Here is a 25,664-nt window from a genome sequence, read left to right on the forward strand (position 1 = left end):
TCCCCAAACTCTAGCTCTGCCGTACACACCAAAAAGAAGAATGCAGGCACCCCTAACACTGGGACACCTGCATTCTCACCACCCAAAGGTTGTTTTGTGTGTACGAGTTGGTGGTAGATCTCTATCTTTGTCTGGGGCCTCCCTCTGTTCCTCTTTCATTGTAATGACCAGTCCAATGTGGCCCTTTTTTTGAAGAAGAGGGAATCCTCGAAATGAGTCGGCCGTAAATCATTGGACATCACTACTTGTACTATGTGTTTTTTTCCTCGCATAAAAACATGACAAATGTAATAAATGACTGTTTTTAAATGATATTGTCTCTTGCTCATCTCACTTGTTGAATTGAATTGCTAGCCAACTTATACATGACGTTGGAATACCTATATGCTTGAACACCCTTAGTGCGCTTGTAGAATGTGTGCAGGGGATTGGAGGATCCCTAATTTGGGTTCTCTTATTTTTTCTTTGGCAAGTAAGGCTTTTTGCCAAGGCCTTTTTCCTCCCCCGCACCTCGAAATCTCTTAAACCAGCTTATGCTGGATTGATTAAAAATCTAACCAGTTTCTTGTTGAGTTATCAGGTGTGCACTTCTTGCCTCCCTCTGAAACAGCCTCCCTGCCTCTCTGAAACTTGTGGAGAATCATCTCTGGTTCCGGAAGCACCTCAAAACCTTCCTCTTTGCTTCTGCCTTCTCTCTTCGTCTCCCCTGCTGGTTTCCTGTCTGATATTGCACTGGTTACCTGACTACGCTCTGATTTTGGGTCCAGGTCCCTGCCCGCCCAGTTGCACACCTGCACTGCCTCCCAGCAACCCTTGCACTTGGGTCTGTATCTGTAACCATACAGTCCCCCTACCTGCACTTTTGGATACCTGCTATCTGCACTTACCGTTGCACCTGCCACCTGCTGACCGCACTTATTGTTATTGTTTTGATCCCATGTACAGCACTGCTCCCTCCTGTTTCCCCGGGCACTTTTCCCCTCGCCCATCCGCTTAACTTGCCTGATCTCAGTATCACTTGGCCTAATAAGATCATTGTCTCTGTCCTCCATCTGTTCCCCCTTCCTTGCCTTTTCGCGCCTTGAAACACTTGTGTATAGGCGCGTTACAAATGCCATATCATATCATATCAAGGAAGTGGCCCATACGAAAGGGGGTCCTGCTTCCAAGGGCTTACCCAAGCAAGCCATAGTGAATGTTGGAAATATTAAAGAGGCCATCATTAGTGTGTGCCTCTCAGAGGAGGACTTCCCACTAGGCCAGGGAGTGGCCGAAGGTGGATTGGTTGCACTAAGTGGGGATGGTACTGGGTCTCTAGAAGAAACCCCAGTTGCCAATAATATTCAACTCTATCTAGAACATGTGTATATCAATGGACACAAAACTCCTGCCGTCCGAGACACCATGGCTAGCGTCACTACTGTCGCCCGGCAGTGGGTACAGCCATGCCAGTGTATTGCTGAGCCTGCTTTGTGCGTAAGTGGGTTTGATGGTAAGAGTAAATGCCCCTTGGCGATAGTAGAGTTCAGCTGGCGAGGTGAAACGACCCAGTGCCGTGTAGCGGTAAAAGTCTCCATCCATGTACCATGTCTGTTGTGTAATGATCTTCCTGATCCTGAAAAAGTCGCAGAGGCTACGTAATTGAGGGCCAAAGGGAGCACCATATTGAACACTCTGAGAGCCTTAGGGTCTGGAGTGCTTCCAGAGGGCTTGTTGGAAGGACCAGCATGGCTGGTAGACCCTAGTCCAGTTCCACAGACTAATGAGTCACCTACTCCAGCAGGAGAGGGGCTAGTAGCAACTAAGGACCCTACTTTGGTAGTAGTGGACTCAGTGACTTCAGAGTTGCCTGGCACAGTGCAAGAACCTAAGGTGGAGGACCAGGTGGGCGCAGATCTGAAGGATCTGCCCAAGCTTAGTGGGTTTGAATCAGCTGGGGCCCCAGGTCAGAATGACTTCGTAACAGCTCAAAAAGAGTGTCCCACTCTGCAGTTGGAGGAGCAGGCTAAGGGCGAGGCACCAGGCCTGTCGAAAGTGTACTGGGGGATGGACTCCTGTACAGTAAGCTAAAAGACTCTCAGGGCGAGGGCACTGGGAGGTTGGTGATTCCCCAATGTCACAGAAAGTTGCTTTTGGATTTGGCTCACCAAATTCCTTTAGCGGATCACTTGGGAGTGACTAAGACATCGAACCGGTTGTCTGCACACTTTTATTGGCCGCAGTTCGGCGTAAAAGTTAAGAAATGTGTCCGGTCCTGACTGTCTTGTCAATCTTCTGGCAAGTTAGGTCTTGCCACAAAGGCCCCCTTAATTCCACTACTTATGGTTGGGCAGCCTTTCGAGAGAATAGCCATGGATATTGTGTTTCCTTTGGATGCTCAAGCCAGCTCAGGAAACAAATATATCTTGGTGGTGGTAGACCACACCACAAGATACACAGAGACTGTCCCTCTGAGGAGCATCAAAGCCACGTGGGTGTGAAGGCCCTGATTGGGATATTCTCACGTGTTGGATTCCCCAAAGAAGTTGTTTCTAACAGGGGATTAAACTTCATATCAGCATACATGAAGGCTCTGTGGGAAGAGTGTGGAGTCACCTACCGGTTCTCTACCTCCTTCCATCTACAAACCAGTGGGCTTGTTGAACGGTTCAACAAGACCCTGAAATGCATGTTAGGTGGCTTGGAAGAGCACCTGGGGAGAAATGGGGATATTCTCCTGCCATGCCTTCTGTTTGCCTACAGGGAGGTGCCACAGAATGCAGTAGGGTTTATCCCCATTGAGCTTCTGTTTGGACACTCTGTATGAGGTACCCTCAGTATAGTGAAGGAGGAATGAGAAAGCAAACCCTGATCCCCATCACAAGATGTGGGGGACTATGTAGTCGGCCTTTGGTCTAGAACGGCAAAGTACATGGAACAGTCAAAAAATAATCTAAAAGCCAGTCAGGAGCTGATGAAGCACTGACACGACCAGAAGGCTGCAGTGACAGTCTATTCTCCAGGGTGTGGATTATGGAGTCTGTCAAACCCCAGTGCCCTTCAGGACAAGTGGTCTGGGCCCAACTGTGTGCTGGAAAAGGCCAGTGAGGTGAATTATCCCATTGACATGAAAGGACCTAACAGATATGCAGGGTATTTCAGGTCAACCGGCTAAAACGCCATTATAGCTGGGATGATTTGTTCTTAACATTAGTGAATGACGGAGTACTGAGGAGGAGACCAACCCCCCTCCAACCTCTTGCACACTGAAGCCACAGATGGGTCCATCTAAGGTGTCAACCTTGCAACCAATCTGTCAGAACAGCAACTGACAGATTGTTGCCAGTTACTGGGACAGTTTGCCGGTCTGTTTTCTCTGACTCCAGGTCTCACAGATTGGTGCACCCATGATGTGGACACTGGAAACAGTAAGCCAGCGAAGAGTAGTATTCACCGGATGTCCGATAAGGTCAGGGACACCATCAAGGAGGAGGTTTTCAAGATGTTGTCCCTAGGAGTGATAGAGCCAACATATAGCCCCTGGGCTAGCCCACTGGTACTGGTCCCTAAAAAGTGTTGACTGCAGGGGCCTCAATTCTGTCATGAAGACAGATCCTCGGGCAAATGAGCTCCTTGGCAAGCTTGGTGCTGCCAAGTAAATGAGTACTTCTGACATCACAGCAAGGTATTGGCAGGTCGGATTGACAGATGCAGCAAGGGAGAGGTCAGCATTCTGAACCCTGGAAAGGACATTATCAGTTCACTGTGATGCCCTTCAGATTGAAGAATGCCCCTGTCACTTTTCAGCAGATGGTTAACCAGGTTTTGTCTAGACTGGAAAACCTCAGTGTCACCTATTTAGATGACATTGCTGTATTCAGCCACACCTGGGAGGATGATGTATCCCACCTGAAACAAGTGCTTCAGGTGCTGAAAATGCAGGTCTGACTATGAAGGCCACAAAGTGACAGATAGAGCAGGGTATTGTGACTTACCTAGGCCACCTGGTCAGTGGAGGTAAGAAACAACCTCTCAAAGCAAAGGTACAGGCTGTGAGGGATTGGAACATCGCCACCTCACAGACGCAGGTGAGAGGCTTTCTAGGTCTCACTCTGTACTACCGGTCATTCATCAGAGGGTATGGGACCATTGCCAAGCACCTGAATGATGTAACATCCAAAAAGATGCCAAAGAAGGTAACTTTGACCCCCGCCTGTCAAACCTCCTTTCTGGATTTAAAGGATGAATTGTGCAGGGCCCCAGTTCTGAAAGTGCCAGACTATGGTCAGAAGATCATTATACAGACAGACGCCTGTGATTTTTGGATTGGAGCAGTGTTAGCGCAGCTGAAGTCTGAAGGGGTAGAGCAACCTGTCACCTACATTAGCAGGTGGGTGACAAAAGGGAAAGGAACTGGGTTGTCGTAGAAAAAGAGGCATATGCAGTTGTGTAGGCTGCAAAGAAGCTGAAGCCCTACATATGTGGGTCTCACTTTACGATCCAGATGGACCACAGGTCTGTGCAATCATTAATGGCCATGCAAGGGGAGAACCCTAAGGTTTTTTGTTGGGTCATATCCCTACAGGGATTAGATATGGACATCCAGCACAAGTCTGGCTCCCAGCATGGCAATGCAGATGGCCTCAGCTGTTACTTTCGCCTTGATGATGAAGCAGACCCTCAGTAGGGTGGTGGTTCACATATTGAGGCTGGGGGGCATGTGAGGAGTTCTACCATCCTCAAGGGGAGAGTGCACTCGCCTGGGCTTTTTGATTTTTAATAGTAAAAATGAATGGTGGGAGATCAGCCACCGAGAAATGTGTGAGGCCATTCCGCACACATTTCATCTGCTTACCGCATGAAACACATACTCACGTGTACTCCGGGAAGCCACAGCCTATAGGTGCCATCTTCTCCTGCCATATTCAGCTAGAATGTGACAGCCACAAGTACATCAAAGAATCTCATTAAGGGGGAAGGCAGTATAATTTAAATATCAAAGGCTCAGTGGATCTGCTTTCCCTTTGTTTAATCCGGCTGGTGGCAGTGCATACAAATGAGAGATAATTAAGGCAAGCCTTGAGGTGGCTTGGTTGCCAGTACAGACAACAGGAAAGGCAGTGCTAACATCCCTTTGATATGCAATGTGTCAACTTGAAGCTAGTCCCCACACCTCTCTATGAAAGGCAGTGAAATGCATGTCTGGATCCACTATTTACATAGGTAAACCCCTGCAGAGCTGACCCCTTTCAGAGGGGAGAAGAATGTGATTTGGGGGAGACAGGACGTCTGCTCTCACCGCATACTTCAAGGGAGAGCTGGGCTTTAATCAAGAGTCACAGCGGGCTTAGTTAACTAGAGAGACACTTTGATCTACAACAGACAGGAAGATGGGTAGGACTTAGGTTTATGTTGTCACCCCTTACCTTTTCCTGTTGCCGAAGACTCTCATGCCTGACCTCATGCAAAACAGAAGATTGTTGGTGGGGACCCTGGATTGGCTATTATGCAAGTCTATGCAAAAAGGAAGAGCATACTCGTCCTTGGCACTTAAGGGGTTAAGGTAGGCTTAGCATGCACCAATCACTGGGGCCCACTTGGCTTTAAAAGAGAGCCAAACCCCTCACTTAGCTAGATCATTTGACGACTTCAAAAGGAGTAAGAAGGACTCATTTGGACCCGGGCTGAAGGTACAGTCTACCTTACATCTTCTGCCAGTGAAGGAAGGCCAGGATTTCCAAGAGGGAAGCAAAATCCCTCCCCTAAACATCTAACAGAGAACAGAAGGAGAAACTGGACTCAGAGGACCCGTCCAGCAGCTCTAGAACCAGTACCCAGCCAGCACACAGCATGCCCTGCTAGCTGCCAGAAAGCTCCCTAGGTGGCTAGTGTCGGAGAGTACTGAACTAAGGACAAGGCTGTTGCCTGCAAACACTCTCCTAAAATTGGGACCATCTGCCTTGAAAGGACGACACAAGCCCTGCAAAGAAGCTAGGAGTAGTGCCACTCAAGCATCAGCCAGGATCCATCTTTTAAGGAAGTTTTGAGACAGTCGAGCCCTCGAACAGCCACCAGCTGCACCGCTGATTGTTGTCATGCCGCAGTCGCCAGAGACATCTGAGATACCTCAACTAGCGTTCCAGATCTGCCAAACAGCATAGAGACACTGATTCTTGACTCCGAGCCACCCTGAAGGCCAGTCTGCAGCCGTCCGTCCAGTCTTGCTGGACGAACTGCCTGCTGCCTGATATCCGCAGCTGTCTCCCATCACAAACTCTGTCTTAGGAGGTGCCATGCGCACTGGAACCGTCTCAACCCTTTCGAGCATCAAGAACTTCTTAAGCACCCGGTACATTGTGTTTCTTCCCCCCTAATCCTTCTTTGAAGGCCCCTAGAGAAAGTTATGACCCTTTGCCCTTTGGTGCTGAAACCAAATAACCTTGAACAGTAAGACTGATTACTTTACCAACTACACTCCTGTCAGTATCCAGAGTGCTTCCCTTTCCTTTGTGAAACTGTCTGTCGTCTGTGTTCCTTTACAGGGTGGGTTGTATTTTGTAGTGTGCTAGAAGTGTCTGTTGTAGTAATAATAAAGTAGATATTTGTATACAACCTTGACTGGACGGTCCCTTTTATCATTGGGTAATAATTGTATTTTCGCTGTGTTGCAACTAACCAACGATCCACGACCTTGCAGAGATAAGCCTGCTGTTCCGTCCATGTTGACAAAATTGGACAAGGAGGTTTATAAGTGACTTGTGTTCCAATTTACTCGAAACCCTTCTAGTGTACTAGAGGTGTGGGGCTGATTGATTGTTGAGAAACCAATATTCGTCCCTGGACCACTGGTGCCCAGGAATTTGATTTGTCACAGCCCATTTATTCCTCTGACCACCGTCTATTCTCTCTTTCAATTATTATCCCTGCTCCTACTATACCTGCTCCCTCCTCCTTTCTTTGTCGCGATCTTTGCACATTTGACACATCCTCCTTTGTCTCTACTTGTAGATCTTCTCTTCCCTCATTACTGAATTTACTTTCCATTCAGCCATGTCAGATCAACTGAAGAACTAACACAACATCACCCTGACCACAGAAGCCAAATGGAAGTCGACCCTCCACCCTAGGTTGGCACCGGTTCCTGGTTGTAAGTAACAGGTCACCACGTGGCAGCCAGCAGGGGCAGGAGGGTTAGGTAGAAGGTGTGGAAAGGTAGGGTAAGTTAGGAACACCGGGTTAGGAAAACATACATGGGTGGGAAGGGGGAGTATGGGGATACACACAGCATTTGCAACAAAGTAATGTGCATTAAACATAAGCACCTTCAATAGTAGAATGACCAGATAGCACCGGGATCTAGTGCCCAAAAACAGACGGACCTTCCTTACTCAAGAGCCTCTATTCTGAAACCCTGTTCTCTTCTGTCCTTTTAATCATGCCGCTGACTGGCCAATCTCGCAGGAATAATAAAGGAGCGCAGGACAAAGCAACTGAACTCTGCGTGTGAGGCGTGACCGGCAGCAGCCAGCCGCAGAGCTTGCAGAGTGAGACTGCAGAGGAAGGCAAGCCCCTCCTGCCCGCAACCGCTCTCGGCTGCTTCTCATAATCGCTATACCCCACAGTTCCAAACCTGCATCCTCAGCTGCTCTGGCTCTCAGGACATGCCTACATACATCCGTAATCACCAGCAAGCGGCACGGGCTGGGAAGGAGCTTAAGAAGCTGACCCGGCAGCCTCTCCCTCATGTGTCGTGTCACGTGGCCACTGCCGGCCTTGAAGGGAAATGTAGTTTTTCCTATAGAAGGCGACTCCTACTGTGTGACAATGCCACAGCTTGTCGGCCCAGATATCGTGGCACCTGCCACAGCACACTGTTGCCAAGCACTCACGGGTTAAGGAGTGCGGCCCCCACCGTTGTGGAGGCAGAGCCATGTTACGGGGACCGAGGGAGAAAAAGGGTTTTCTGGGTAAGGCGCGGTAGGCGCCAGTATTGATGTTACGGAGAGTGAATAAAGAAGTTGTTCCAGTACCTCCTGTGCGCGTCCTCCTTTCCTGGCCTGTAAGAGGCAACACTGGCAACGAGGCCATTTCCGTGCGCCCACGGAGTCCTCCTTTCGGCAGTCCGCCGTTCCTCCGTGGCTTTCTGCCACTTACGCGCTGCGTGCGCGTTCGAGGCCGTCCCTGTTGGCAATCCGCCAGTTCCTCACTCCGGCTGCGACTGGGCCTCCTCCCGCCCCTCCACCTCCTACACGGGTGGCAGCTGCTGGCCGCATATGAACACGCTGCATTTTCTCTCTCTCTCTCCCGCACTGCATCGGGAGGCACGACTTTGGACCCTGGCAGTCCGCCTGGTCCCCACGTGGCAACGAGTACACCAAGGAGTGTGCAGCTGGGCCCTGGCCATCCGCTGTGGCCCCCCCTACGTCGCATGCTGGTGACCCTGCCCACGCCCTCCAGCTGCCCAACAAGGACGTTTGGCGTTGTCCTCATACCGCCAGCGTTCGCCGCAAAGCCCCAGCAGTGCTGAGTGCCATCCCTCCCTACAACGTCTGTGACGCTGCATGCCCATCTGTGGCATCTGACCTCCCAGGTGGGTGACGCACCGCCAGCCTAACCAAAGCATCCGCAAGGGCCGAGCACACACCCACGGGTCCCCACCTTCTGGCATCATGAGCAGATCGGGCTCCACCTCAGGGTCCAACCCTGGGTCACCTACACCAGCTCATATTGTACAGCCAATTCAGCTGCGACTACCCCCGCCTTTCACCATGACTCCACAAGCCACGAAGGGGCCCAGATGGACTGACTGGATGGAAGATTTCCAGCATTACGTGAGGGGGTCTGGTGATGGTAATTCCCCCAATATTAGGGACATCTTCCTCAATCTGGTAGGGGGTGAGATAAAGACTGTGGTCAAGACCATCCCTGCAGCTGAACAGAACACTTTCAAGGATTTGATCAAGGCTCTAGATAGACTTCTCATCATAGAAGTTAATCGTGACTATGAACGTTACCTATTCAACAAGTGCACCCAAATGCCACAAGAGACAGTCGACGAATTCATAACCCGCCTAAGAGTAAAAGGCGCAAACTGCCAATTCGACGCATTCTCGTTGGATGAAGCTATAAGATTGAGGGTCATTGAAGGCTGCCTATCCCGTGCTCTCAAAAAACAGCTCCTGAAGAAACCCCTCACCATCCAATCGCTCAATCGCTCGCATACACGAGAGGATTGATGCCCAAGCTACAACCATGGGCAATCCGAGCAACCCCAAGCAAGACACAGCGGAACTGGTCGCAACCATACAGCCATCTCGTCCAGGTGACAGAGGGTCACAATCATACAGAACTCAAACCATCCAAGCTCCTCGCCAACAGAGACAGTGCTATCGTTGTGGGATGTCCTTTCCACAAGCAGGCTCATGCCCAGCCTTATCACAACGGTGCACGAACTGCGGAAGAGAAGGACATTTTCACTCGGTGTGCCGAGAAGGCATACCATTTCCCCCGGCGAGGCCCCAAACGCCTGTCAGGCCATTCTTCCGTCCGCCACCTCCACAATATATCCAACCCAGATACTACCAACAAGGCCAGCGACAGAGGCGATATGTCAGGGCCATCGACGAATACCAAATGCAGGGGTACCCACTACAGCCAGAGCAGGCTGATCGGACCAAATATTTCATGGACGAATATGACCATCCACCAGAGGGATACAGGCCTGAGACTCTCTACCGGGACGAGCAGGGAGCCGCATACGACATGCCATATGACCCATATGACCAGGACGAGTTTGTCAATCTCATACTTGGCACTGAAGAGGCCAGAGAAGCCCCTAAAATCCCCATCAAAATGGGAAACAGCCAATTTCAATTCATGATTGACTCAGGCGCTACTGTCAACATAATGGGCGAGCAGGACTATGCCAAACTACCGAACCCACCGGCACTCGAACAATCTCGCTCAAGGATATTTCAGTGGGGAGCTACCACCCCCCTACCGACGGTAGGATGTTTCACACAACGCCTCCTCCTGAATGGTCGGAAAGTTGACAGAACAATACACATTATCCGGTCACTTGCCTATGCCTACTCAGCTACCACACGGCATCCCAGCTGGGGTTGATTGAAATACACGTGAGGCCGGGAGATTCCATCGCAGCGACCTCCAAGAGCACAAACATGAGAGACACAGTTGGCACCATAGCATGCTACCAGTCGCAAAACCTGGTCACACAGCTTGACATCACAAGGGATTTCCCCAACCTTTGCACGGGGCTGGGCAAACTCAAGGCCCCTCCCATCTAACTCCACATCGACTCATCGGTGAGGCCGGTACCGCAACATCCCCGGAGAGTAGGTTTTCACCTGCAAGCGGCAGTATCAGACGCACTCCAACACAATCACCAACTTGGGTGAACCGCGTCAGGTTGCAGACGTTCGCTCATTTCTCAGCATGGCTGGCTACTGTGCGAGGTACATACCACACTATGCGTCCCTTACCGACCCACTAAGGAAGCTTCTCCAAAAAGAAACTGTGTTCGAGTGGACCCCTGCGTGCCACCAGGCATTCTCTGACATCAAGCGTGCCCTGATGGAAGCACACCGCCTGGCATATTTCAATCCTTCATGGCAAACTGAAATCGTGGTGGACGCAAGCCCGGTGGGCCTTGGTGCCATTTTAGCCGAAACCAGCGGCGCGGATGTCCACCCGAGACATGTGGTCGCCTATGCGAGCAGGGCCCTGTCCACCCGGAACTGGCTTACTCCCAGGCGGAGAAGGAGAGTCTAGCTGCCGTCTGGGCGTGCGAACATTTCCATGACTTCGTCATTGGGAAAAAGTTCACTTTAATCACTGGCCACCAGGCCTTGGTATCGCTTTTTGGCAACCCGCACACCAAGATGCCCCCTAGAATCGAGCGGTGGGGAATCTGCTTACAAGAATATGACTATGACATCCTGCATCGACCCGGGGGTGACCTTAACCCGGCTGACTATCTGTCACGACACCCAGTTGGGGCCCCACTGACCCGGAAGGGAGACATCGCCTATGTACAATACATAGCGTCCAACTCGCTACCACCTGCGCAGTCCCTGGAGAGAGTTGCCGCCGCATCAGCGGCTGACCCCACCACGGCACTTGCCATCAGCCTCACATTGACCAACAAATGGAGGGATCATCACAGAGCAATGCTGGCACACCCAGGGGTGTGCAGACAGGAAATTGAAAGGCTGGCCAGGGTACATAGCGAAATGGCCGTCAAGGACAACAACATCCTCCTCAGAGGGTGCAGGATTGTCATCCCCACCACGCTCAGGAACGAAGTAGTCAGTACGGCCCACGAGGGACAAAGAGGAGCAGAGAACACCAAAAGACAGCTGAGGTGCCATGTATGGATCCCGTTTCTAGAAGTAGAAGAATGGGTGAAGAACTGCCATGCCTGCCAGTGCACGGCTCCTGGGGAACATCCACCCCGCTCCAACACACACAGATACCCGATCGGCCGTGGGAGCGTGTAGCCATGGACTTCTATGGGCCCACGGAGGCGGGTGACTACCTCCTGCTCCTAATAGACGAACATTCACGATTCCCGATCGTCAAAACAGTCACCACCACCGCATTTCCACAAGTAGCAGCAGCAACAGAGGAGGTATTCAGCGAGTGGGGGATCCCCAAAATAGTCAAATCTGACAACGGACCCCCGTTCAGTGGATATGAGTTCGGAACACTAGCGGAACACCTAGGGTTTGAACACATGAAGATAACTCCTCGCCACCCACAAGCGAATGGGATGGCTGAACGCTGCATGGCGTCGATCAAGAAGACAAGACAAAGAGCCAGAGTAGAAGCAGACGATCCGCACCAGGCACTGTGCCGACTCCTACGGGACTACAGAAACACTCCTCATGAAGCCACCAATAAGACACCTGCCGAGCTAATGCTTCGCTACAAAGTGCGAACCCGCATACCGCGCAACCTGTCCGATGAGGAGCTGCCTGACATGGACGTACTCCGAAGGGACGCGGAAGCCAAAGAGAGAGCAAGACGAGAGACAGATGCTCGCCGCCATGCGGTGATACAAGACTTCCACATAGGGGACGAAGTACTCGTCCAGCAACCAACGCCCAGGAAGACAGATCCGCGGTTTGCTCCAAGCCCCATGAGGGTAACTGCACTGAAAGGCACGATGGTGACGGCCGAGGATCAGAGCAGAGCTGTCACCAGGAACTGTCAACAATTCAGACACTACCTCAGACGAGAGGGAACAGAACCGCTCCAGCGGTCGACCTCTCCAGAACCGCGAGAGTCGCGGGATGACCTGTGGATCCCTCCGGGAGGAGACCTAGGAGGGACAAGCTGAGAAGTGAGAACCACGCAACTGCAAGAGCCAGGTGACCAAGATGAGAGACCACGGAGAGTTGTAAGGAAACCTATGAGACTTGTTGAAGAATGTTGATTTCGATGTTTGAATATATTGTTCGGGGGTGATGTTGCCAAGCACTCACGGGTGAAGGAGTGCGGCCCCCACCGTTGTGGAGGCGGAGCCATGTTACGGGGACCGAGGGAGAAAAAGGGTTTTCTGGGTAAGGCGCGGTAGGCGCCAGTATTGATGTTACGGGGAGTGAATAAAGAAGTTGTCCCAGTACCTCTGTGTGCGTGTCCTCCTTTCCTGGCCTGTAAGAGGCAACACACACCAACCCCACAACCTCAACCCCAGTCCTTACAGCTCACACTGATGCATCCTCCCTTTCCCTACTCTTTTTTAACTAGCCTTAATTCTCTCTTTTCTGCATCCCATTTTTCCTCTCCGATCCATAAACCCTCACAACCCTGGTTTTCTCTTCTGCTTCACTCTCAACAACGTTTGCTTCTCCAAGCCGAACGCTGTTGGTGTAAACCCTATGCTCTTTCCTATCTTTCCACTCTATCTTCTCTCCACACTGACTTTGATTCTGCTCTTCTGGCTGCTAAGTGTCCCTTCTTTTCTGATCTCCTGTATTCCCAGCTTCTCTTTCAGCTACTGATTGTGTTTCCTATTTTTCTTCTAAGGTTACTCTTCTATGACCTGCCATTATCCCCTCTCCTTCTTCTCGTTCCCCTCTGCTCTTCCCACATTGTCTGCTTCCTTATTTGTATTTATTATTTTATATAACGCCTTAATCCAAGGCGCTTTACAGTTAACAACAAGAACGCATTAACATGGAACAGTAGAAGCAAAAACAGTATGCATGAATCAAACCAGAAAATCGGCATGTAGAACAATTTGCATGAGAAGGGAAAGGAGAGGAGGGGGGTGGGGAAGGAAGGAAGAGGGAGAGAGAGTAGTGAGTAAAGTCAGTTGAAGGAGGAAGGAGAATTTAGGAGAGAAGGGGAAAGATAAAGAGAACAAAGCGAAGGGTACTAGAGGGAGGGAGAGAAGGGTGAGAGGGGGAAAGGTGTCAGGGAGGGGAATGAAGAAGGTGTCATTTCAGTGAGGAGCAGAAGGAGGAATAGGTGGGGGAGGAACGGATGGAAAAAGGTAGGGAGTTCCAGTGTAAGGGGGCAAGGAGCTGAAAGGAGTGGAAACGAGAAGAGGCACAAGGGGGTGGGGGAACAGAGAGTAAGAAGAGAACAGCAGAAGAGAGCGAGAGGGGGTGTGGAATGAGAGAAGAGAGGAAAGGTAAGGAGGAGCAAGGTCGTGAAGAGATTTAAAGATAAAGGAAGTGAAATTTAAGTTGGGAGTGGAAAAGGAAGCCATCCTAAGTGAGAAAGTGAGTTGGAGAGGGAGTTATGAGGAGAGAGAAGACAAAGGGTGCGGATGGCGGAGTTATAAAGGGATTTGAGGGAGGCAAGATGGGAGGCGGGGAGACCTAAGAAGAGAGAAGAGCAATAGAAAAGGCGAGAAACGATGAGGGAGGAGATTAACCGTATCCTTAGTCATATCTTTATCTTATTATTTATTGACTTATCCTTAGTATCCCTCTTGTGGATACTGATGTCTCTGACCTACTGGGTAAAGCACATCCTACCTCTGCTCTTGATCTTCTTCCATCTTCTCTCATTCTTAAAGTCTCTTCTTCTCTCCTTTGCTTCTTTACTGCTTAATACCTCTCTTTCTAGCTCTGTCTTTCCTTTACTCTTTAAGCACACATCTATTCATCCCATCCCTAAAAATACCTACATAAATTCCCCTCTTGGCTCCAACTATCATCCTATTTCTTTGCTTCCCTACTTGTCTAAGCTTTTAGAGCATGCTCAAGTCGCTTCCTTCATTACTTCTAAATCTTTGCTTCCCCGCTTCGAATCTGGTTTTCCCCCCTGTCATTCTGCTGAAACTGCTCTTCAGTCAGTGTGTAATCCCCTACTCTCTGCTCGCTACACTAAGCACTCTCCTCTCTTAATACATCTTGACTTATCAGCAGTATTTGATACTTTTGATCACCATCTCCTGATTTCCTCTCTCTCTTCTCTTGGTTTCTCTGGTTCTGTTCTTAACTGGTTTGATTCCTACTTGTCTGATTGCACTTAATCAGGGTCTTGGGCTGGCCATACCTCGCGGACCATGCTTCTGTCCTTCATCCTCTCCTCTTTTCCCTTTACACTTGTCCTCTTGATTCGATTATTCCTTCCTTTGGTATCTTACTTCACTTTTGTGATGATAATACTCAACTCTTTCTATCATTCTATATTTTCTGGCTGTGATTCATGCTAAAATGTTGTCTTGCTTGCAGGTCATTCAATCTTGGGTGGTTGATCTTTGCTTAATCCTAAATGTTTCTAAAACTGAAGTTCTCTTTGTTCCCGCTCTCACTATTCCTTCTCCACTCCCACCGCCTCAATCTCTTTTCCTTCCTCCACATTAACTATTTCACCTATTGCTCGAAATCTTGGTCTTTGTCTTGTTTGTTCTCTTTCTTTTGCACATCACATCTCTTCTGTTTCCGGTTCATGACGGGCACATATTGATAATATGCGCAAAGCTTACCTCTGTCTTTATTTCCATGCCACTAAACTGCTTTTATCCTCGCTAATATATTCACATCTCTTTTATTGCTCCTCTCTGCTCTTTGGTCTTATGCTTTCACTCCTAAGCCCATTAAATCAATATATCATTCTTCTGGCTCCCCTTCGAATCTCACCTTAAATGAACTTTCTCTGTTTATTCTTTAAATCACTTCACAACCTCTCTCAACACTATCTTTCTTTGCTTGTGTGTTTCTTCTCCCCGGCTCGTTCTCTTCGCTCCAATTCCTTATGTCGTCTCAAGGTGCCCCGTCCACCATGTGGAATCACGCTGTTGCTCTTTTACTTTGTTGGCCCCACTACACTGGAATGCACTTCTGCTCCTCAATTATTCCCTTTCTTCCTACTCTCTCTTTCATACCCTTCTCAAACAATATCTGTTTTCTACGTTATTAGTTTTAGTCCTTTTCTCTACTGTTCATACTTGATGTACCATTTTTATCTGTATGGTACTCTGGTATAAAGCGTGATATAAATACAAAATAAATACAAATTCAAATCCAGAACCAGGATATGAATTGGGATCTATCAGAGATCATATCTGGTAACCCATGCAGCCATATTATATCCTTTGTGAACACCCTAGCCAATGTCCCTGCTGTGGGAAATTTTAGGAATCTAATCAAGTATGTGAATTTAGTCAATATGTCCTCTACCACCAACATCATTGTGCATTTGTTTGATTCGGGTAATTCCAGCGCAAAATGTAAGGAGATATGTGGCCATGGTTTGCTTGCTGTAGGTAACAGACACTACAATTCCACTAGGTGAGATCATGAAGTCTTGGCTCTGGTGCATATCATACATGATTACTTATATTCTGTCGCCTGTTTCCTCATTAATGACCACCAAATGAAATCATACCAATAAATGTATGGTTTTGGATATTCCAAGGTTGTCGTGCCATTGGTGCATAGTGTCACCATGCTAAAGCTATTCCCCAAGAGGAGATTTCCAGAGCTCCCCTCTTCCACCCTCTACTTCTTTGGGTCTTTCCCTATCCATAACTGTCAACTGAGTTTACCCTACTTTCAGAATGGTAACACAATTGCTGGTCTGTCTGTTGATCCCTGCTGCAATATTCGACTCTGAGACAAAGTTTCTGAATGTGTGGTTGTGTTCTCATGTCCTTCTAGTCTGCATAATGCATCAGTCCTCTCAGGCATATTGCCTGGTCTATGTGAGACAGTACATCTAAAAGAGAACAGCATGAAACAAGCATATCAGCCATGCCTGTTCTAAGAGCATTTCATCGCCCTAAGGCATCCTAAATGATTGTGATCCATGCACACCTGTACTGGGCCTATGGATTTATAGTCAAATCTAATCCCAAATGTAAATCCTTTATTTATATCTGGTGGCCATCTTGGAATGGAATAGAGTCTCACTAACCAAACTGAGGAGTAGCAGACGGACAGGTCAGTTGCCACAGATGCTGGATTACATCTTGTGTGTGTTGAGGTTTGGATGGTTGTGAGGTAGTTGAAGTATAGATGGTTCCCGCTGGACATTTCAAGTGATCTTCTTCTGAGATTTCCACCACGTGAGTGCTGGAGATTAAGGATCATGTGGTTATCATTGACTAAGGTGTAGCAGCATAAGTAGTTGTTGAACAGAAGAGGGGAGAGGGTGGAGCCATATTGAACCCCATAGCAGATCAAGGAGTGGTGAAACTAGGGAGGATTTCTCTCTGTCTTAGTGGTATGATAGGGATAGATGATTACATTGCTGTCACAAATGTTGTAAATATTGTGTGATAGGAAATATTTCACAAATTAATGTATCTAGCAGGTTTCTAGATGGCAAAAATAATGTCTATTTATGCCGACTGACTTTATGCTTAGCTAAGCAGCTGGGTCCAGCATGCACAGTAACAGATTGTGGCTAATCCTACACATAAAATGTGCCCACTGACAATTGGAGCCCCTGGTTAATTCGCAGAGGTTATGCCAAATATATTGAGAGACTACACTTAGCCTGGGGAGTTCCTTCCCCGCCCAATCAAGAAGCCCTACAACACTTTGCATATGTTTTTTTAGTGCTGGCCCTATTGAAGGCTCATATATAGCCACATACATTTCCCCCACCCCTGTGCCTGCAGTGAGCCAAGAACCAGGCCAGTGTATAGAAAGAATAGATATTTATTTCAATTATAAGCTCAATGAATAACAGCTCAATTTACTCACGCACGCCACCTTCTTTGTGGCAGAAAACACAGCTTCACTTACAGAACACAATTTTCTGTATGATGTTACTTTTAAAGGCACTTTTTCTGCATTTAATTTTGTCGCACAAACATGGAACACAGGACAAATAAACTGGTCAAAACTCTTTTCCCATGAACCCTGTTGTAGAACATAATCTTCTTGCTGCTGGGTCAGAGTTGTAATATTAAAACAAAGGCATAATTTTCATTTTATAAAAGTAGTTCACACTTAAGGCTTGATATTTGCTGTTCCCTTTGTACTCAAAATGCTTGCAGTTGAAATTACAGATTGGTAAAAATGCCCGAGGCAAATATCACTTCACCAAAGGTTAGCATAGAAAGAAACACAGGGTTGATTTTAAAACAAGACATACATCACACCTTCAGTGTTAGATACACGAGGTCTCGCTTTTGCAAAGCACTTCTCCCAGCAGCCCCAAAAAGTCAAGCATCAATGACATGCACCACCCTTCTGTTCAAATGCCAGGTCTAGGGAGTAGGAACAGTTAGAAGATTTGTTTTTCAGTCCCCCCTCACTTAAAGGCCCATGTTGGGGAAGTTGGACAGTAAAAATGGGGATGATTATGAGTTTTGTTTTTCAGACCCCCCCCCCTTCACTTAAAGGCCTGGGTTGGGGAAGTTGGACAGTTTTGAATTTTCATTTGTCCTTTGTTAAATATGATGTTGAAAGAGTGGTGACAATAAGGCATTTTGTTCTAAAATAAGTATACCTTTTATTTGAAAGCAAGTTTTTGGGGATGGTTTTCAGTTGGTAATTTTCAATATAGGGACAAGTATCTTTTGGTTTTGAAGGCAAGATTTAGGGATGGATTTCAGTTGGGAATGTTCATTTGAGGGACAAGTATCTTTTGGTTTGAAAGGCAAGGTTTGGGGATGGGGACAATGATCAATTTCATTTTGGTGGCAAGTATATCTTTTGTTTAAATCAAGTTTGGGAAAGGACTATCTGTTCGGCATTTTAAAAAATGGACACCCCTTTCTGTTAAGAAAGTCAGGGGTGAACAGGAAAATTAAGACACCCCAATTACTTTAAATTACTATCCTGTGCCTTCCCCCTAGGAGAGAGGATGACAGTTATGAATCTGTCCAAGCTCCCCCTGCGTCAATCTATTTGGGAGTTAATTAATTTAATATACAGTCAAATATGCTAAAGGTCTATGCAGATTTCCGATGCTTCCACCAAAATGCAATTTCAACAGATCTCTTTTGGTGGCAGCTGTCTCAGAATACCTCCAGTTAGGTTAAAGGCAATTTTCAAGATGTTTAGCAGCTCTTCCCTGGTCATTTTTAACAGCTCTCCCCCTCTTCCATAGTGCAAGACCTTTTTACTCTCTAAGTCCCTCCCAAGGAAAGTGAACATTAGGCAGTGCAAACTTATGATCTCGCAACCAGGATTGGACATTTACATTTCTCTCCACCCCAAGTCCATCCCCTCTCTAAGGATTGGCTCAGGAGTCTAGAACAGAAATATTGCAACTCCTCTGTGAGATTCACATTATTTTCAATGTCCAATTTTAGCCAAAAAGTAGATACATGGCACCAGTTTGTAATTTATCAATAAATAGCATCATATGTATATAATAATATTCCTCTCCTCATAACGGATCTATCCAGACGTGTCCCATTTCAGCACCATGCTGCACTGGCATATGGCAATTTCTCGCCATTTACACCGAAAGTATCATAGTTATGATTATGCAATTTAATGTCCAAATACCTAATATAATATGTCAGCCACTCACCACCTTTCAGATAAAGAATGTTTTTGGGCCAGCTAGAATCACATTTTCAATAATCACACAAATCCCAAAAATTGCAGGTGGATGATATTTACATTACAATAACCGACTCCTTAGTTGCTTTCAGATGACATATGAATAAACTCTGTGCATCCTTCAGTTCAAGAGTTATGGAGGAAATTGACATGTCCAATATAAATCTACAGGCACTTCATTAACATATATGATCTTTTGTTTCATTTCTCCAAAAACAGTCCAGCTCAACCCTGCTGGTTTGTATTTCCTTGAAGCCACGTGATGCAGCCCGGGCTATGCTCTCCGAGCCTGATATTTACATAGTATGCTATTTAATCCATTAGGTGCTCTCTAGCCAGGGCTAATGGTCACCTCATTGCTGTTGTAAATAACTGCTATGCATGAGCCGCAAAGTGATCCCCTTTCCATATAAGGGGGCCAACAGGCCGCAGTGCCAATTCTGCCCAGAGACCCACACATTATTCTATCTGAAATTAAAATTACATATTGCATTTTCAAACATCAGCCTTTATTATTTGAAATGCTGTGTATTTTACTTATCATTGTTCACTTTCCTTTTGCAGTGGGAGATTCCCTATTTATTTGCACACAGCATAGTTTTTATTTTCACTATGACAGCTGGAAGTACAGGTCTCTTTATTTTACTGTTCTTAATACACTTTTCCTTATGTCATTTTCAGCAAGACCCATCTGTTCTGTGATACACTGTTCATTGTGTTATTTCTGCAAGATACATCCTTCTGTTCACCAGGCCCTTTTTCTGTGTGAAGGTTTAAGGCCTGTCATATTTCCGTTGTGCCTTGTCATAGGATTCCATGTATCTTGCAGCAGAGGCCTAACTTGACCTTTCAGTTCATGTCATTCTGGCTGTCATTTAACCCCACAAATAAAAGCAGAAATGTCCCGGTCACAGGGATGGAGGCCGAGCACTGGACACAGGAAGTTTAAATGAACACTTTTTCTGCTGTTTGCAATCTAGAAATGTATTCTATTTTTTCCTGGGTAAGGAATGGGCATCATTCCCATGAACCTGTACGTTCACAAATAGACCCAACTCCAGCAGTTCTACTTGAAAGCATGGTAACACTAGCAGGGTAATTCATAGAATTTCGCACAAAAGTGGCACACGCGGCTGGCGCACAGTGTGCGCGTGCGAATGTCTGCGCCAGCCGCGTGCGCTAAAATCGATTTCCGCGCACAGCGTATTCATGGATTTTAGCCTCCAAAACCATCTGTGGTGCAGAGTGGCGCAGTGACCCTGCAGCAGCGCCAGTTACGCCCCCAAGAACTCCCTCGCGCAAGAAAAAGCCATCAAAATTCCCAATTCAGCGCAAAGGGCTGCGCTAACCCTGGACCAGTTTACAGGCTGCCAAACAGCAAAGCCAAGTGGGGAACGTGTATTACTGGGGTTTGCGGGAAGTTTCACACGCGGTTTCAGCAGGGTACGTGTATTATGGGGTTCGTGGGAACTTTCACACGCGAAAGAGCCTGTGCGAGTGGGGTACGTGTATTACTGGGGTGCGCGGGAAGTTTCACACGTGATTGGCCTGGGTACGTGTATTTCAGGGGTGCGCAGGAAGTTTCACACGCGATTGGCCTGGGTACGTGTATTTCAGGGGTGCACGGGAAGTTTCACACACGATTGGCCTGGGTACGTGTATTTCAGGGGTGCGTGGGAAGTTTCACACACGATTGGGCTGGGTACGTGTATTTCAGGGGTGCGCGGGAAGTTTCACACGCGATTGGGCTGGGTACGTGTATTTCAGGGGTGCGCGGGAAGTTTCACATCCGATTGGCCTGGGTACGTGTATTTCAGGGGTGCGCGGGAAGTTTTACACGCGATTGGCCTGGGTACGTGTATTTCGGGGGTGCGCGGGAAGTTTCACATGCGATTGGAGCAGGGTACGTGTATTACTGGGCTGCGCATGAAGTTTCACACGCGATTCTGCTGTCAGAGCGGGGAACGCGTATTTTGGGGGTGCGCGGGAAGTCCTACACGTGAATTGACAGTGTGGGTCCTCCCAGGTGTCCCCTCTACCCTCTCCACGGCCCCTGCAGGCAGCCCACACCACAGGTGGGCTGTGCACCCCTGCACCCCTGGTCATGTCCCGCAGACAGCCCATCCACCATGGGGATGCCCCCCAGCCAAGCCACATGTCACGTTGCAATATGATCACCAACTCATGTCTCCCAGCACCCCCACCCCCCAGCAGTGAGGGGCACCTGCCAGCAGGCCCCCACTCATGTCCCCCAGCCCCTCCACCCCCCATCATTGACAGGAACCTGCCAGCAGGCCCCGACACATGTCCCCCAGCCCCCCACCCCCCATCATTGACAGGCACCTGCCAGCAGGCCCTGACACATATCCCTCAGCACCCCCACCCCCCAGCAGTGAGGGGCACCTGCCAGCAGGCCCCCACTCATGTCCCCCAGCACCCATACCCCCCAGCAATGAGGGACACCTGCCAGATGGCCCCCACTCATGTCCCCCTGCACCCCCACCCCCCAGAAGTGAGGGGCACCTGCCAACAGGCCCCCATTCATGTCCCCCAGCACCCCCACCCCCCCAACATTGACAGGCACCTGCCAGCAGGCCCCGACACATGTCCCCCAGCCAACACGTAATCACAATCCAGATCCCTGGCTCTTATGGCCACCCAAATCCCACCCCACGCCACCCCAGTCCAAACACCCAACCAAGCTTTACATCCACTCCAAATTGAAATCCCCATTACATGATAGATCACAAATAAGCAGTATGCGCATGAGTACAAGTCTGTCAGACCCACACAATGGCAACACATGACTGAGAAAACCCACATTGTGACAGCATGAAACCAATGAGAGAAGACCACACATTGAAGTAAGAAACAAAAATGTATTCAAGTCAAAATGAAGGGAATGAAATAAAAACACACAATAATGCCAATAATAATCAAAATGCAGCATGTCCCAAGAAATGATAAATAAATAAAATGAGAATCCAAATTAATCCAAATGAAAATGTGTCCAAAGTAACCGTCCAACAAAGCAAATCCAAAGGGAAAGAAAAGCGTGATATCCATTGCTCCATGGTGAAAAAAAAAGATGAAGGAGAAAAATCCACTGTAAAACTATGTACAAATAGCAAATACAGGGTCCATGAGCCCAACGACATAAATGAAACCTACAATGAAACCTACCTAATTACTAATTACATACAAAAATGTGGGGCATAGTCCATGCGCCCCAAATGAAAGAAAAAAGAAATTAAACTTAACACTAATGAACTATATACAATGGCAGCGGGCAAGTCCAATGGCTCACTTGTTGATGTCATGGGGCAGGGCATCATCGAACTCCTGTTCAATGTCTTGGAGGCGGGCCTGTTCACTGGCCCCGAGGTCTTGCAGGGATAACGCCATGTCCACCTCCAACTCCCTGCGAATTCCCTCGAGGCACTCAGCCCGCCTCTGCGCCCTGCGCATTGAGTTCTCCTCCCTGACCATTGTGAGCCATGCCTCCTCCGCCCGCCTGGCCTGGAACGACTGGCGCATAGTCTCCACAGAGGAGGAGAGGGCCGCCAGAGAGGGCGACACATGTACAAACCTCCAACCATGGACACTCCCAACTGGGCCACGTTGGCACGCTGCTCTTCGTGATGACGTGCGTGCTCCCCCCGGGAAGCACGCACGTCATCATGAATGTCACGCGTGCGCAACGCGACACCAATCAGGACCTTCTCCATACGGTCAGGGGTCCCCTCGTCCACATGTAGAGGAGTGTCAGATGACATGGACATCCCCCCTAGCTGCGGACGGGCCTGGGATGGGGCATCCCTGCTGGTGCATGGTGGTGCAGTCACAGTGTCAGGGACAGTGACATGCACAGGCCCCTCCACGGCGACCTGTGCTGCCTCCTGCCCCTGCCCCTGGACTGCACCACTTGCACCAGTGGCACCACCCCCACCAGGCCCCATGTGCTGCTCAGTAACGGCCTCCTCCTCCTCTGTGGAAACCACCAACCTGGATGGCTCCACACCGTCTTCCGCCGTTGCAAGCCCCTGTGGGGGCTCACCCACCCCTTCCGCTGCAGCCGTAGTGGCAGACGCAGCACCAGTCCCCTCACTCCCGGACGATGGTAATTTCTGGGAGGGTGACTGGGCCTTGCGTCGCTGGCCAGTGGGGGCATCTCCGCCGCTTTGCTCCACAGCGCCGTCTCCGCACTCTTCATCACTTGCCGCTGTGTAGAGGGAGACATAGAACACAAGCATCAGGGTACTGTACAATGGTCCCCTAGACAGGAAGCAATAGCAGATGAGTGGCACTGTCAAACATCACTTTCATCATGTCCCTCCACAACACATGGGTCAGTGCAGGCAAAACACATGCAGTAACAGGCATGGCACATGCTATGAACATTAGCATACATGTCCAAGGGACTCTTGAAACATACAATGCTGGTTTGAAACTCACATGCATCATGGGTCATGCCTATCACATGCACACACTTCACCGTAGTTTCATCCATCTGGCCTCGTACACCCGAGACACAGTGGATACAAGGATGAGTAGGCTGCATCAGTGAATGAATCTGAACATTGTCACAGACATGTGTCATGCATCCATGGCATTTACAAGTCACAGACACGCAAGTCAGACACACAGACATGGACACCATACATGTCCATGTCCATGACAGCAGCACCCATCTCTCACACCCCATCCATGTCCAATAACATGGACAGGCATGCATTAATGTGTGCATTCTGCATGCTGCTCCGCATGTTGCATTGTAACACATGCACCAACCATGTTGTTCACACATTACTGGTCTCACATGCATGACCATGATGTCCCTGCACACACACATACGTACATGGCCTATGTCAGACATACAGGCAAGTATCAGACAACCAGCACCCTGCAACATGCCCTGTCTCACACAGCAATGCTTGGCCACTTACCGCTCAACTCCAGACGGGTCTGCCTCCAAAGGATCTGGGCATTGAGCACTGGGCCTACGCGTTCCAGGACCCTCATCTGGATGGTTCTCATGCTGCCCCGGCCCCCTTCGATGAAGCGCCGGGCCTTTATGATGATTTGGCACGTGAAAAAAGTGCACGTTAGCATGTCATTCGAGGAAAGGCCCTTAGCGCGTAAGCATGTCAGCACGCATACGCAATTTCATTGGACCAAAGGCCCTTAGCGCGTAAGCGCGACTGTGACGTATCGCGCATGGGCGTTGCCCTGGCAGGGCTTGAAGATCCCACGTGGATATCCATTGCTCTGTACGTGCTTTTCGTGGGGTGCGGTGCGTGTGTTTTCCAGGCGTTGGGGTTCACACGCTATTACTTCACAGCGGGTGGGTGTTGGCTATGCGTTCTTCTACACGCAAGGCAGATATGAGTGGTAGCCCGCTCGCCCAGGCCCAATCGCGTGTTAAACTTCCTGCGCACCCCGGAAATACACGTACCCTGCTGAAATGGCATGTGAGACTTCCCGCGAACCCCGTAATACACGTACCCCGCTCGCACAGGGCCAATATTCCTGGGGTTCGCGTGAAGTTTCACACGTGAAAGGGCCCTGGGCGAGTGGGGTATGTGTATTACGGGGTTCGCGGGAAGTCTCACGCGCCATTTCAGCAGGGTACGTGTATTACACGGGTTCACGGGAAGTCAGACACGCAATTGGATCCTGGTACGTGTATTTCGGGGGTGCGCGGGAAGTTTCACACGCAAACGGGCCTGTGCGAGTGGGATACATGTATAGCTGGGGTTCGTGGGAAGTTTTACGCGCAAAAGGGCCCTGTGCGAGTGGGGTACGTGTATAACTGGGGTGCGCGGGAAGTTTCACACGAAAAAGGGCCTGTGCGAGTGGGGTACGTGTATAATTGGGGTTCGCGTGAAGATTTTTGCGCAAAAGGGCCCTGTGCGAGTGGGGTATGAGTATAACTGGGGTGCACGGGAAGTTTCACACGCGGAAGGGCCCTGTGCAAGTGGGGTACGAGTATAACTGGGGTGCGCGGGAAGTTTCACACGCCATTTCAGCAGGGTACGTGTATTTCGGGGGTGCAGAGGAGTCCTACACGTGATTTGGCAGTGTGGGTCCTCCCAGGTGTTCCCTCTACACCCTCCACGGACCCTGCAGGCAGCCCACACCACAGGGGACTACCCTGCACCCCTGGTCATGTCCGCAGGCAGCCCATCTACCATGGGCATGCCCCCCAGCCAAGCCACATGTCACCTTGCACTACTGATCAACAACGCATGACCCCCTGCACCCCCACCCCCAGCAGTGCAGGGCACCTGCCAGCAGGCCCCCACTCATGTCCCCCAGCACCCCCACCCCCCAGCAGTGCAGGGCACCTGCCAGCAGGCCCCCACTCATGTTCCCCAGCACCCCCACTCCCCAGCAGTGCAGGGCACCTGCCAGCAGGCCCCCACTCATGTCCCACTCATGTCCCCCTGCACCCCCACCCCCCAGCAGTGCAGGGCACCTGCCAGCAGGCCCCCACTCATGTCCCACTCATGTCCCCCAGCATCCCCACCCCCGAACAGTGAAATGCTGATCTCATGACACAAACCAAAAGTCAAAACTATGTACATCAACACATGTCCGTCACACACATACACTGGTTGGCATAGCTTGTGTAAACCCACATTTTCACATGCATCAAGCCAATGAGCGAATCCCACACAT

Source organism: Ambystoma mexicanum, chromosome 7p (assembly GCF_040938575.1).
Source record: "Ambystoma mexicanum isolate Mex_15411 chromosome 7p, UKY_AmexF1_1, whole genome shotgun sequence".
Lineage (NCBI taxonomy): Eukaryota > Metazoa > Chordata > Amphibia > Caudata > Ambystomatidae > Ambystoma > Ambystoma mexicanum.